The 12,574-nt window shown below is 38.6% G+C and overlaps 1 pseudogene; it reads right to left on the bottom strand.

Moving 5' to 3' along the window:
- Positions 1–9,678: 9,678 nt before the first annotated feature.
- On the bottom strand, positions 9,679–12,248 carry LOC143675847 (large ribosomal subunit protein uL11 pseudogene; annotated as a pseudogene).
- Positions 12,249–12,574: the final 326 nt, after the last annotated feature.

Raw genomic sequence — 12,574 nt, 5'->3', positions numbered from 1 at the left:
CAGGTGTAGCCCCGATGCTTGGAGAGGGTGGAGCCGAGAAAAAGGTGGTCTATCCAATGTTCCCCAAGATTGTATTCAGAGAGAGATAAGCCACTGCATAGGCCCTTGGAAAGGGTGGGACTGCCACTTTCTAAAACCCAAAGATAAATGACTCTAAGACTTTGAAATCTAATGGACTTTGCCCTGAAGGCTTTCAAAACTGTATAGGTCTGGTGACCCCTGTGTTCCTTCCTCCCTAAGGAAACATGTATATGTATCCCATGTGTTCCTCCTTTGTATGTTGGCAGCAAATAACTTGCTATGAGTTTTCGAAGGTCCAGAGATGGAGGAGAATTTACCTGAGCACAGACCATGCTTGTAACTAACTTTGATGAGACTTAGTACTGGTTTTAACCTCATATTGCATTTGATTGTTACTGAAATGCTTTAAAGTTTTCTGGTATTGTTATGAAATTAATGTATTTTGTATATGGGGAAAACATGTCATTTTTAGGGTCCAGAGGGTAGATTGTGCTGGTTTGAAAGGAGGTATGGACTCTAGAAAAGCCATGTTTTAATCAAAATCCCCAGTCTTTTTTTTTTTTAATTTTTACCATTTATATCTTTGTGAATTGCTTGTCCAAAAATATAGATTAATAATTACTTTTTATGTATTTGCATTTTAGCACCTGAAAGAAGAAAGAAGTGGAGTTACATACCAAACAATACAATACAATACAATACATATGATTACCTTTACCACAGGCATTTATTTCTTTATGCTGTTGAACCACTGTCTAATGTTCTTTCCTTTCAGTCTGAAGACCTCTCTTTAGCATTGCTTGTAGGGAAGCTATAATGATGATGGGCTCCCAAAGCTTTTATCTAATAATATCTTAATTTCTCCCTCACTTTTGAAAGAGTCTCACTGGATATAACATTCTTGACTGGCAGTTGTTTCCCTTCAGCACTTTAAATATTTCAACCCACTGACTTCTTGCCTCCATGTTTTTCTGATGAGAAATCAGCAGTAAATCTTGTTGGTACTCCCTTGTATTTAACATATTGCTTTTCTTTTGCAGCTTTCAAAACTCTCTCCTCATCCTTTACATTTGATAGTGTAATCAGCATACGACAGAATGTATTATGTTTCTCTTTCATGTTTCTGTTTGGTATTCTCTGTGCTTTTTGGATGTGCATATTCATGTCTTTTCCTAACTTTAGGAAGTTCTCAGTCATTATTTCTTTAACTGTTCCTTCTGCCTCTTTCTCTTTCTTCTCCTTCTGAGACACCCATAATGTGCATATTGGTGCACTTGATGGTGTCTCTGATGATTATGTTCATGTCAATTTGACCAGGTAATGGTGCCCATTTGTTTGGTCAAGCAAGCACTGGTTTGATTGTTACTGTGAGGATATTTTGTGGACTTGATTCGTCAGTAAGTTGATTGAATTAATGCCTGAATACATCTACAATCAACTGAGAAGTTTGCGTTCAACAGTGAAAGATGTCTTATCCATAAGCGGAAGGCATTAAAAGGAGACGTGATGATTTCAGCAGTCAGAAGAGAGAATTTCCTACTTCATCCAGCCAGTTGTCTTGGGGAAATTCATCACAAATCTTCACTGGAGTTTCCAGTTCAAAGCCTGCCCTGTGGAATTTGGACTTGTGCATTCCCACAGTCGGGTAAGACAATTTTTCTAAAATCTTATATTATTTAAAGATATCTCTTTTTGGATTTGTTTCCCTAGAGAATCCAGACTAATTCAGCTTTGGTACTAGGAATAGGATGCTGCTATTGCAAACACCAAAAAAAATGTTTAAAAGGTTTTACATTGGGTAATGAGTAGATCCTGGAAGAATTGTGAGGTGTTTGATAGAAAAGGCCTAGATTGCTTTGAAAAGACTGTTTGTAGAAATACAGATGCTAAAGGCATTTTCAATGAGAGCTTAGTCACAAATGATGAATGTGTCATTGCACACTGGAAGAAAGGTGACCCTTGTTTTAAAGTGTTGGAGAACTTGGCAAAATTCAGGCCTGATGTTGGATGGAAGGCCAAATTTAAAAAAGATGAGCTTGTATATTTAGCTGAGAAGATTTCCAATTAAATGTAGAAAGTGTACCCTGGCTTCTTCTTGCAGCTCAAAGTAAAATGAGAGATGAAAGGAATAAGCTGAGAACTGAACTCCTGGTCCCAAAGAAACCAGAAACTGAATGTTTAGAAAATGTTGAGCTTCTGGAAACTAAGTCCCCAGAGAATATTGCTCCATGTGATGGTTTAACATGGATCCAGTCAGGCATTTCAGTGCAAGTCAGGATTGGACATGCAGTTATCAGAAAAGATTTGTGGAAAGTTCTTCTATCTGATGGTTTGGACTCCAATGTTCTACATGTGAAACTAACAAAATTTTTACAATTTCTGTTTGAATAGAACCACAACCAGCCCACATTAAAAGGGACAGAAAAGGGATTGAAGGAAAAATGACTCCAAAGGCAGAACCATGGAAGCTGAGGTCTGGACCAAAGATAAAATTCTCTGGCCAAGAAAGTCCATGTATGTGAAAGGGGGAGTTTGTCCTAGAGCTTGAAGACTGACAGGCCTTCTGTCCCATTGTTCAGGAAGTGTGTTACCACCCCAGTGTTCCCAGATGCCTGAGGAAATGTAGGGAATCTGGACAGCAACCAGTGTTTGACAAGGGTGGAGCCTAGAGTCCGGATACCACACTGATGCTTAATGATGGGGGATCCTAGAGTCTGGCTGCCACCCCAATGCTTGAAGATGTTGGAGGCTTCGCTTCAGTATTTTTGGAGGGTATGACCACTGCACAAGTACTTTGAAAAGGTGGGGTTGCTGCTGTGTTAGGCCATGAGGATAAGGCATCATTCTATAGATGACTCTCAGACCTGGAAACCTCATACAGTATGGCCTGCAGGGCTTTGGAATTATTTAGGACCCATGACCCCTGTTTTCCTTCTAATTTCTCCCTATGGGAATGTTTATCCTATGAATGTCCCTCCTTTGTATATTAGAAGCAGAAAACTTGTTCTATAAGTTTCACATTTCCACAACAAGTGGGGATTTGTACCCCAGGACAGACCTCACCTTTAACTGATTTTGATGAGACTTTATGCTTAATATTGTTACTGAAATGATTTAAAGCTTTTGGGATATTGTGATTGAATGTATTTGTGTATGGGAAAAACATGTCTTTTTATGTTCCAGTGGGTAGAGCGTAATGGTTTGTAGCTGTATGTACCACAGGACAGTATGTTCCTAAAGTTAATTCATTCCTGTGGGTGTAAACCAATTGAAATAGGAAATTTTGGTGAGTAGGATCTTAACTTAAGATGTGACCCATCCTGAATGACCCACCCTTAATCCTCTTACTGGAGTCCTTTATAAAATAATAAAATTCGGACAAAGAGAGAGAAAGTCACAGAGGCAAGAAGCTGAAAGCAATGAAACCCATAAGAGAAGGGAGACACCAGCAGATGCCACCACGTGCTTTGCCATGTGAAAGAGGATCCCAGGATCACCAGCAGCTGGTCTTTCGGAAGAAGGTATTGTCTTGATGTTGCTTGGATTTGGAAATTTTCATAGCCTCAAAACTGTATGCTTGTAAGATAATAAATCCTCATTGTAAAAGCCAGCACATTTCATGGTGTTTGCTTTGAGCAGCTCAGTAAACTAGAAAAGTGTCTCATAGCTATCTCTGGCTGTTTTTGTGTTTAATAGTTCTTTCAGCTCCTCAGCCTGACTCATTTCAAGTGTCTTATCTTCAAGTTTACTGATTTTTTCTTCTGCTAGCTGCAATCTTTTGAAACCCTCCTTGATATTTTTCATTTATTGTGGTCTTCAACTCCAGTAATTCTGTTTGATTCCTTTTTAAGATTTCTATCTCTTTACTTAGATTCTCATATTGTCCATTCGTTGTTTTTCTGATATTTTACTGTTCTTTTTCTATACTTTCCTTCATCTTTTTAAGCATTTTTAAGACCATTTTTTTAAAGGCTTTGCTTGGTTTGGCCACGTGCCTGTCTTCTTTGTTGTTTTCTGGATTTTTAGCCCCTTCCTCTGGATGGTAGCATTTACTGTTTCTTTGTTGTTCTCTGTACATTTTAAGATTTAAAAATGTTAACTATGGGATTTATTCCCTGGGATGTCTGTTTCTTGGTTTTGTAAAACCTTGTGATAAGAACAGAAGGGTCAGTCCAAGGCAAATGATGTATGCAGGGTTTTCCCTGTTTTACTTGGCCTCTGTCTTGTCCTGGGCTTTTGCTTATTAGTTGTTTTGGAGTTCCCCTGCATACAGGAGTTTGGTTGTCCCCTCTGCTTCCCAGGAGTCAGACCTCCCTCTCCCAGGTATATTAAGTCAGTAGACCTTTGTCCCAGGCTGTCTGCCTCTATATTTTTTACATTTCTTTTGTTGTCTCATGCTGTTTTTTGTCTGGAGGGCAAATTCTGGTAGACATGTCATCCCAGAGAGAACTTTCCCAAGTCGCTCTTTCCCAACCAACACAAGGCGGGGGACTCAAGAAGGGAGCACAGACTAGCTCCAACATCCCTGGGGTGGGGAGTTCAGGAAGGGCACCAAAATCTTCTCCAATGGCTCCCTAAAGCAGAGCTTTCCTGGCCTGCCCAGCAAATGCAGCCCTTCAGCTAACTTTCCCTCACAGTCCTGAAGAGGACATGTGTCTTTAAATGTCCACCACCTCAGGCCCTGTCTGGGAAGGACTAAAACAATGGTTGCTGCCACATTTGTCCGGGGCAGGTTGAAAGGACTGCTGCCCTTGGAGTGGGGCAGAAATTCAAATTTGCTAATCAAAAGCCAAGGTCCACGATTGGCTATGCAGACCCCTGTTCTTGGGGAAGATTTTTATGTCCCCTTCTGTTTCTAGTGAGCTAGCTAAGGACTGGACCCCAATGTGGCCTGCCATGACGGTGGGGCATGGGCATCAGTAGCTGCCACATGGAAAGAGCAATTTACAGTTCTTTACAATGGCTTATCAGTCTCATCTCATTCTTCCCTGGATGCTGTACAGTGTTCTTCTGGCCCCTGGCAGTTCAAAATAGTTGTTTCAGACAGTGTCTGCCTGCCTAATGGTTGTTTTGGTGGAAGGATTGAATCCTGGAGCCCTCTATGCTACCAGCTTCCCCAGGGGTCCTCCTGCTTCAAGTTTTCTATTATACATGTTCCTCACAGTCTGTCTTCAAATAATATTATATCATTTCACATGTAGTATAAAAAATCTTACAACAGTATACTTCCATTTCCATTCTCTTCTGGCCTTTGCATTATTGTTGTCACATTGTACTTCATATGTATTAAAAAAACCCACCATTTATTGTTTTTACTTTAAAGTCAGTATTTTAACAAAATTTTAAGGGCAAGGAAAAAACTTTATTTACCATTCATTCCTTTATGTAGAAACAGATTTTCACCTGGTATCATTTTCCTTTTGCATGAAGGACTTCCATAATTCTTTTAGTTGAGGTCTTCTGATGAATGCTTCTTTCAGTTTTTGATGTCTGAAAAAGTATTTCACTTTGGCTGTATCAATCTTTAACAGCTATATTGAGATATAATTCAAATACCACACAGTTCATCATTTAAAAATGTACATTTAAGTGTTTTTAGTTTATTTATGTGGTTGTGCAACCATCACCACAACCTAATGTTAGACCATTTCTGTTCTTTCTCCAAGAAACCATATCCCCACTAACTGTCACTCCCCATTCCCTCCCTCCCACCCCAGTGCTAAGCAACTACTAATCTTCTTTATGTCTCCATAGATTTACCTATTCTGGACACTTTACATAAATGGAATCATATGTATGTGGTCTTTTGTGACAGGCTTCTTTCACTTGGCATAATGTTTTTATAGTTCATCCATGTTGTTACATGCATCAACACTTAATTTGTTTTTATTGCTGAATAATATCCAATTGTACATTAATATCACAGTTCATTTATCCGTTCATCAGTTGACAGAAATTTGAGTTGTTTATACTCTTGGCTATTATGAATAATCGTGCTCCAAACATTTATATACAAGTAGGTGTGTGAATACATGCTTTCATTTCTCTCAGATATATACCTGGAAATGGAATTACTGCATCGTATAGTAACCCAGTATTTTAATCACCTTTGTTTTTGAAAGATGTAATTTGCTGCTTATAGACTAATAGGTTAACTTTTTTTTTTCTTTCACTACTTTAAAGATCTTCTCCACTGTCTTCTAGAAACATGAGAAGTCCTGGGATAATTCTTATTTTTCCTCTTTCCATATGTGTCTTTATTCTCAGGCTGCTTTTACAGTTTTCTCTTTATTATTCGTTTTAAGCAATTTTATTTTATTGTGACTTGGTATAGTTTTCTTCATGTTTCTTAAGCTTGGAGTTCACTCAGCTTCTTGGATATATGGGTTTATAGTTTTTATCAAATTTGAAAATATTTTAATCATTATTTCTTCACATTTTATTCCTGTTCCTTCTTATCACCTTTGGGATTCCCATTATTTGTGCACTAAGCTGCTTGAATTTGTCTCACAGCTCAGCAATACTGTGTTCACTTTATTTCAGTCTTTTTTCTCTTTGTATTTTATTATATATATATATTTTTAATTTTTATTGACACTTCTTCACACACATACATTCCATACATGGTGTACAATCAATGGCTCACAATCTCATCATGTAGTTGTGTATTCATCACCATGATCATTTTTTAGAACATTTGTATCACTTCAGAAAAAGAAATAAAAAGAAAAAGCTCATACATACCATACACCTTACCCCTCTCTCTCACTGACTACTAGTGCTTTCATCTACCCAATTTATTTTACCCCTATTCCCACTATTATTTATCTATTTTGTGTCCATATTTTTTTACCCATCTGTCCATACCCTGGATAAAAGGAGCATCAAACACAGGTTTTTGCAATCACACAGTCACATTGTAAAAGCTATATCAATATACAATCGTTTGGGGTGCAAGAGTAGTTTAGTGGTAGAATTCCTGCCTGCCATGCAGGAGACCTGGGTTTGATTCCTGGCCCATGTACTTCCCCAAAACAAACAAACAAACAAATGAAAACCAAACAAAAACGAAAATTCAGCAAACAGTGCTGCAATAAGGGGATACTCTCATGGAAAAAGAATGAAATGTGACCCCCGCCATACAGCATACAAAGAAAAAAAAAAATATATATATATATATATATATATATATATATACATACACACACACACAACCGTCTGCAAGAATCAAGGCTACTGAGACACAGTTCAACAGTTTCAGATACTTCTCTCCAGCCACTCCAACACACCATAAGCTGAAGAGGGATACCTATATAATGCATAAGAATAACCTCCAGGATAACCTCTATTTGGAATCTCTCAGCCACTGACACTTGATTTTGTCTCATTTCTCTCTTCCCCCTTTTGGTCAAGAAGACCTTCTCAATCACTTGATGTCAGGTCCCAGGTCATCCTGGAGGTCCTTTCCTACATTGCCAGGGAGATTTAAACTCCTGGGAATCATGTCCCACATAGAGGGGGAGAGCAGTGAGTTCACCTGCCAAGTTGGCTTTGAGAGAGAGGCCACATCTGAGCAACAAAAGAGGTTTTCTGGGGGTGATTCTTAAGCCTAATTTTCAGTCATCTTAGCTTATCCTTTGTAGGAATAAGTTTCATAGGTGCAAACCCCAAGATCAAAGGCTCAGCCTATTGAATTGGTTATCCCCACTGCTTGCCAGAATATCAGAAATTCTCCAAACGGGGAAGTTGAATATTTCCTCCTTTCTTCCTAGTTCCCCAGGGGCACTTTGCAAATACTTCTTTATTAACAGCCCAAATTACTCTGGGATATATCAGGGCATCAAAGTAACCTGGACAGACCAAGAAAATCTCATTCCCTATTCAAGATTCCATGTACTTATGGTGTTCAACTAAACTGACCATCCAAGTTAAATTAGGTAATTGTATTTTATTTTGAAAGCTTCTAATGTTATTACTTAAAATTCACTGATCTTTTCTTCCGCAATAACTAATCTATCCTCCCCCTCTCTACGTGGGACATGACTCCCAGGATTATAAATCTCCCTGGCAATATGGGACAGAAATCCTAGAATGAACTGGGAATCAGCATCAAGGGATTGAGAAAACCTTCTTGACTGAAAGGGAGAAGAGAGAAATGAGACAAAATAGAGTGTCAGTGGCTGAGAGATTTCAGGCAGAGTTGAGAGGTTATCCTGGAGGTTATTCTTACCCATTATATAGATAACCCCTGCTTAGTTTAAAGTTTATTAGAGAGGCTAGAGGCACGTGTCTGAAACTGTAGAGCTATGTTCCAGTAGCCGTGTTTCTTTGACATGATTTTATAATGACACAGCTTTTGCAAAGTGACTGTGTGATTGTGAAAACCTTGTTCTGATGCTCCTTTTATCTACGGTATGGACAGAGTAAAAAATATGGATTAAAAATAAATGAATAATAGGGGTAACAAAAAATACTAACTAATCTGTTAATTTCATCTAATAGATATTTTTTCATGTTTGTCATCTCTAGAAATTTGACTTATGTTCTTCCATGTATCTCCTTAACATACTTATCCTTTTACCTACCTTCCTGAACATATGGAACATATATTTTTTATTTTAATGTCCCTGTCCATTAACTTATCATCTATACTATTTCTGGTCTGTTTCTACTGGTTGGTATTTTTTCTTTTTTATGGCTTATATTTACTGCTTCTTTGCATATCTGGTAATTCTGATTGGATTCCAGACATTGTTAAAATTGTCTTGTTGGGAACTCAATTTTTATTCTGTATTTACACAGATATTATTAAGCTTTGTTATTTGAGTTATCTGGAAACAATTAGAGCCTTTTGAAGCATGCTTTTATACTTTGTTACGTGAGACCAGAGCTGCTTTTAACCTAGGGCTAATTTTAACTCACTGTTGAGGCATTTCTCTTCTGGGAACACTATCTGACATATGAGGTTTATCTCTTCTGACTAGCGGGACTACAGACTTTTCCGAGTCTTACTGGACTTCCAGGGGTTTTTCTATCTAATCTTTTTGGGTGGTCCTTTTCTCATGTGCTCTTCAGTACTTAGGTGAAATTTCAAAGGGGCCTCTCTTCAGATTTCCTAAGGCTTCTCTCTGTGAAACTCTCTTTGATAATGTGGGCAAAGAACTCTAGCTGCCTTGGACCCCTTGAACTTACCCTTCCATCTCCTCATCTCAGGGTGACCGGCAGATTCTATTTAGTTTTCCCTTTCATGTGGCTGTGGACTAGGAATTTTCTCCAGGCCATAAACTGGGGCAATCTTAGGGCTCATGTCATTTGTTTCCCCTCTCCAGGGATCCTTATCCTGTACTACTACCTGATCTAAAGTCTAAAAATCATTGTTTTATATATTTTCTTTCTTTCTGTTTTTCTTGCATGGGCAGGCACCGGGAATCAAACCCAGGTCTCTGGCATAGCAGGCAAGAATTCTGCCACTGAGCCAACATTGCACCACCCTGTTCCATATATTTTCTCCATATATATTTTTTTAACTGTTTCATGCTAGAGAGAAAGCCCAGTCCTCATTACTCCATCTTGTGCAAAAGCTGACCTCTTTCTAATGAGATTTTTGTTTGTTGGCTATCAAATGATCTTTTATTGAAATATTTTCCTTTGAAGTTCTTAACTAGATGGGCACTCTCATACCACTGTTGATACCATTTATGATGTTATGAGGTGGCAGCCAACTGCCCTGCAGCCCACAGACTGGGCAGTCCCCAGAATCTCTTACTGGTTCCAGAGAGTTCTCTAGCTAAATATCAGTGCCGCATCTGTCGGGCAATGTTGACAATTTCATCAAAGGTGTGATTTCCACTCTGCTTAATGTTTTTCTGCCTCTTCCAGTCTCTGGGTGGTTCCTTCAGGACTTTCGTGGTCAGGGCAGAAGCAGAAGTTACCACCTCAATCTGGGTTTGCCTGTTCTGAATTGTCAGTTTCACCATAATCCTTAGAACTTTCCAGTCACCAGTTGCCTTGGCAATATTATCACCAACCTTTTTCGGAGACAGACTAAAGGGACCAATCTTGAGGTCCAGGGCAGATGTGGCACCAATTTCCACTCTGGTGCACCTAAGGTACATGACTTCGATTTCGTTGGGGTCGAACTTGGGTAGCTTGGTGGAGGCAGCTGGTGTTGGATGAACATGGATCCAGGATGACTGAAGAAAGTTGCACCCTGGCCTCCTCCCAGACAATAGTCCCTAAGGACATTTTGATGAAGGAAGGGAAGAAGGGAGTGAGGGAAGAAAGGAAGGAAGGGAGGAAAGGAAGGTGGGAGGAAAGGAAGAAGGGAGGGGACAAAGCAATAAATAAGTTTTTAAAGAAGAGAGTGAAAAAGAAAAGCAGTGAAAGGAGAAGAAGAAGAACTGCTTACTAGACAGAGAAAGTTTATGATGCAGTGTTAAATCTGTACATACAATATGATACACGTATACAATATGATCTTGATTACAAAAACAAAACAAAGCAAAACCTGGATTTCCTCAGTCCAGGCTTGAGAAAGATATTAATCATAGTTGCCCTTAAGTATAGAATTTTTAGTTTTAGTTTTTCTGTAATTTCCAAAGTTTTAAAAACAATAATGATGTAGCATTTTTAATAAAGGAGAAAATTATAACTGAAATAAACAAGATTGACCTTAAAAAAGGAGAACAAGAGCAAAATGCCTTAAATGCTCTGACATTTTTTTAAGAAGAAAAGTTCTATGAGTTTTCTTATTAAGATTAGAAATTCCTCTTATTCAATTTCCCAAAATGCCACCCCACCACCATTAATTTAGCCATAAAGGAACCAGGAGACCAAATAAGTTGCTACACAATATTAAATAAAATTGCCTTCTCATTTACACTGAACTGAAGATACTCTGATGATAGCCAGTAGCCAAAGTCCCTCTGGCATTTGATATGGATACCAGAAATATAGCTTCAGATGAAGATTCTTGACTTAATGTTATGATGCTATATGTAAGTTTTCAGAGTGGGTGTTGAACTTTATTTAATCTACATAGAATTCAAAGAAAAAAGTGTAAATTATTTTAAACAACCCAAAGAAGAAAGAACAAAGTTGTAGGAGTTGCTGTACCTAAAATTGACAACTTTCTATACTTGTTTGTAGCCACGCTTCCTCTTCCATCTTATTTTGATACATTTGGATTTTGCAGCATTTAAGGAGCCTTTGTGTGATGAGAGTTTGTTTAAGTGAGTAGTCTTTCCCCTAAAATGCAAACATTTTGTCTCTTTGTTCACTGATTCTCCAGTAAAATTCAGTATTCTTCTATGTAAACCTTGCATTTGCCTTGGCTAACTCAGTTTTCTTCTTTACTGTTCATACATATTAAAGGACTCAATGACATAATCGGCTTTGCTTTTCACTCAGTTGCTCAGGGCTTATAAAAATAAAACAAATACTCAACAGCTGTTCTAGGCAATCACTCAGATCTTCGGGAAGGAAAAACAGATATAGGAACAGGTGGCTCTCAGCCCAGCATTCAGAAACAAGGGTGGGGGTACTGCAGCTGTGTTTCCAGGGGAACTCGAGCGAACTGCCAGGCTTTCCATGATAAATACATTTGCATATGGACACCCAAACTCAAGGGAGTGGCCTTTCTTGAGTCTTGCTTCTCCTGGAGGGTGACCACCGATGGTCAAGATCTTCCTCTATGGGGGTTGCCTCAGGATTTCTACTACCCAGTGGAAATAGTTCAGCAGTTCAGAAAACAGGAAATCTGGCAGCATGCTAACCAACAAGAGGTGGATTAGTAAAGCACATACTAGAGGGTCTGTCTGCCTTTCCTATAGGCAACGAGATTGCAATTTCTCTGCCTTCTCGGTACAATTCAGCAAAAGCCTGGAGAGAGACAAGGGAAACTGATAGTCTAGACAGTTTTGAAGGAGAATAACTATAACTGGGTGATACTGCCTGACTCTACCCTTAACATACTTATAGCTCTCAGATTAATCAAAGTTTCTGACTTCTACCCAAGAGAAGTGAGATCACAGAAACTATAATTCCTATTTCAAATGCTGGCTTCTTTGGCTGCCTCCAGCCCCCTTCAGCTGTCACTGCCCCCAGAGCATGCCTTATGGCTCGTTGAATCTCAGCACACTTGCAAACAATTTCAGCTTTACTCACTTCTCTGATTTCAGATTTACCACAGAATTGGGTGAGGAGTCTTGACTCCATCTCTCAGCCATGGTCACATTAGCTTTCTCCCAAGTGGAGAGTGAATCAAATAGGCTATGTGTCTAGATCATCTTTCTACCCTTCACCACCAATCCTTTCCAAAATAATCCAACCATTGATTTATGGGCTATATAGGAGCTTCTAAAAAATTTTTATAGTAGTTCAATTTTCAGTGGATAAAAGGAATTTGAAAAGAAAAATTGAGATGGTAACAGCACAAGAAAAAAGTCTACTAAAAGGAAAACAACTGATTTATATGTGTTCATATTTATTGAATGAATGAAAAAATATTAGTATGACAAGAGAAAGCCATTACCGACTCAAGTCCACACTGACT

The sequence above is a fragment of the Tamandua tetradactyla genome, chromosome 3, assembly GCF_023851605.1.
Source record: "Tamandua tetradactyla isolate mTamTet1 chromosome 3, mTamTet1.pri, whole genome shotgun sequence".
NCBI lineage: Eukaryota > Metazoa > Chordata > Mammalia > Pilosa > Myrmecophagidae > Tamandua > Tamandua tetradactyla.
Note: the sequence above shows the minus strand (reverse complement) of the source record. Positions and strands in the feature narration are given on the sequence as shown.